Here is a 3,414-nt window from a genome sequence, read left to right as displayed (position 1 = left end):
AATGAATCATGGAGGCTTGAATCAGGGTAGGAATGGTTTGGGCGGTGGGAAGTGACTGCATTTTGGATATTTTAAATGTGGAGCTAATATGAGCCATCTAACTTTTCATTTTGAAATATAATACACATGCAGAAAAATTTATGATATTATGTAAAGCAAACACCATGTGTATACCACCCAGGTTCAGAAATCAGTCAGCCTCCAGATACTCCATATATTCCACACACTGGGAAAGGAAATTGAATATGGTAAGTAGAGCTATGAGAGGTGTAAGAGAGACCCAAAACAAATTTAGAGAGATGAAGATGACCCTATCCTCAATTTAAAAATTCACTAAAGAGGGTGAACAGCAGAAGAGACATAGCATTTCAGAACAATGGATGAGTGAACTTTCCAAGATGATGTCTTTAATGAATAGGATGGAACTACATTCTTGAGAAATATGATGAACATCTTCCAAGAGAAGTAAAAGTTGTTCCTGAAAGCCCTGCCTTCCCCGAGGAAGTGTGCTCTTCACAGTACAAAACTCAGATTCCCAGCATTACTGATTTACTGATTGGACTGAAATTATTATTGTTCAGACCTGGTCTCCAGTCACAGTAGCCACAACTCTAGAGCTCAGAAGGAAGTATTGGCTAAATATTTGTTAGAAACTTCCAACTACCTAGATAATCTATGGTATATACAAGTTAAATGATTTTGGCTACAGAGACTCTGCATCTCTTTCCAGAGTATCTTCTCATTTGGTTAACTTCAAAGGAACAGATACAACAGCAGTAATTGTTTTCATTAAAAAATACTATGGAACAAAAAAACGCTGTGCCAGGCTATTCTGTCCAGTGGTGGAATACAGTATCACAACAACTTGAGGGAAAGATCATGAAAAAGCTGCTTTTGAATACAGAGTATTCAGAGTATCCAGATTTTTCATCAGGACCAGCCCTTGTGGTCAGGGATAGCTATAGCATTTATAACATATGTGAGAAAATGGGTAAAGATCTATGACATTTAATAGTATCTAACTGTACAGAGGCACCACAAATAATTAGACCTGATTCTTGAAGTTCTCTTAATACTGTATTAAAGTTTGGGGATATTTTAGGTGAGAAGTTCCCTGTGACTGATAATGAAAAGGGCCACATGTTGCTGCTGTCTCTGCTTAGGGTTACTTGAGGGCATGGTGTAGACATAATACCTTACAAAAGATTGCAGACAGTGGGAAGTAAACAACAATAATGGAATAATAAAAATGCTTCCTTTGGTTTGGGTGTACCTTTGCTCCAAACATTATTCAGCTATTTCTTCAATTTTTTCTTCAGGTGTTGTTATGTTGTTAATTAATGGTTTTGGGATTAATGTTTTCAAGGACCCAGTTGCTGATCCTACCAAAAGAACCAGAAAGAAGTGATTATCTTTACACAGGACACCACTAGGAAATTGTGTTGCACTTGAAGAGAGAAAAGGATATCTTGAAGAATTTGGGCATGATCTTCTCCAATCTGTCTTCAAAAACGGGAAGATGGCAAAGCTAGTCATTTGATAGTGTACAAAAAAAGGGTGAAGCTGAACACTGAACTGGAAGCTGCATCTCATTAGGCTTTGTTGTGTGTGTGTGTGTACATATGTACCCACCTGTGTGATTACACAATACATAATGTTTATTGTACAGATATACAGGGTTTCTCTGTGTTTTATGATACAGTTCAGTCAAATTATTTGTTGGCTTGTAAACATACTGCCCGTTCATTTTTTCCCTCTGTTTTTCAATGTTGAAGTGATTTCCAATTAGGAAGTGCATTTAACCATGTGAAAGATGAATGCCAAATCAAGCTTTTAGGGCCCTGTGCCAATAGACAGTAATTTTATCTGGTATTGATCTTTTTACAAATAATAGAACTGAGAAACTTTTATATATAACAGAAGCTTAGATAAAACCAATTTGAATAAAATCATCATGATTGCTTTATGTTTATATTTAACTTGTATTTTTGTACAAATAATACTGTGTAGGGTATACTCAAGTTTCAGTGATTTACGAGTCTTTCCAACTTTCTATGAGTTTTAGAAGTACAAGCTTTTAAGAAAGTACTTGAAAATAAATTACATTGCCTTTTCTTTATTGATCATCAAATAAAATACAGCCTTAACAAAATTGTTTGTATTATTTGAAAATGATCTTGGAGTATACACTATACATCCATGGTAGGGTATGCATTAATTATTCTACATTAAAGAAAATGATGGTCCTTAGTGGGATGTCTAGGCACTACACACCTTGGTCATTGTATTGTACCAGTGAAATGTCAAATTTGAAAGGTCTGAACTGCAATTTTATATGTCAGATATTACTTATGGCTCTAATATGTACCTCAAGAGTTTAAAGAGATAATAGTTTTGGAAAGAATTTCTGCTTCCATTATAGAATATATACATAAATTAAAAAATTGACAAAAGTGGATATACTAAGTGTATTTATTTGAAACCTTTTGGTCCTGTTATATTTTTCCTTAGGTATTTAAAAAATAAATTGGATAATAAAGCATAAAAAAAGATTAGTGAACTTGAAGACACAGCAATAGAAATTATTCAGAATAAAAGAGAGAAAAAATGAAAAGTAACAGTGATCTGCGGGACATACACCTTACTGTGTAAACATTTGGGATTATTCTCCCAAAGGAGAAAAGAGAAGGCAAAAAGAAACATATGCTTGAAAAACAGGCTGAAAAATTTGCAAAGTTGATGACAACTATAAACCTACAGATCTAAAAAACTCACCAAAACCCAAGCACAAGAAGAATGAAGGAATCGATGTTCCTCTGTATGTAATTTGTGTATTTATTTGCATTGGCTGATTTTAAGATTTTTTCACTGGTTTCAAGGAATTTGATTGCAAAGTGACTTGGTTTAGGTTCTTTCATCTTTCTTGTTTGTTATGAGTATTCACCATTAATTTTTATAGTGGTGCTTATAGGTTGAATTTTGTCTCCCCCAAATAGATCATGCCAAAGTCATAACCTCCCAGTAACTCAGAAGGTGACCTCTTTTGACATGAGGTCTTTACAGAGGTAATCAAGCTCAAATGAGGTCAGCAGAGTAGACCGTACTCTGATATGACTGACCCTTATAAGAAAGAGAAATATGGACCCAGAGATGGATACGCACAGAGGAAAGACAATGTGAGAGCACATGGAGAGAACACCATGTGAATACAGAAGATTAGAATGATGCATTCACAAGCCAAGGAATGGCAGAGATTGCCAGGAATCACCAGAAGGTAAGAAGAGGCCAGGAAGGATTCTCCCACCCATTTCAGGGGTTGTATGGCCCTGATGACAACTCTGTTCTTTTTTTTTTTTTTTGATTTTTAAACATCTTTATTGAGGAACAGACATATATATCAATGAAATAGAATTG

The 3,414-nt window shown here is 35.0% G+C and overlaps 1 pseudogene; it reads left to right on the top strand.

Annotated features, from left to right (window-relative positions):
• The first annotated feature begins 394 nt into the window (after nt 1–394).
• Nucleotides 395–1,563, top strand: LOC112317998 (nicotinamide phosphoribosyltransferase pseudogene; annotated as a pseudogene).
• The last annotated feature ends 1,851 nt before the right edge of the window (nt 1,564–3,414 follow it).

This window comes from Desmodus rotundus, chromosome 10 (assembly GCF_022682495.2).
Source record: "Desmodus rotundus isolate HL8 chromosome 10, HLdesRot8A.1, whole genome shotgun sequence".
NCBI lineage: Eukaryota > Metazoa > Chordata > Mammalia > Chiroptera > Phyllostomidae > Desmodus > Desmodus rotundus.
The sequence above is the reverse complement of the archived record's forward strand: the minus strand, read 5'-3'. Positions and strand labels throughout refer to the sequence as shown.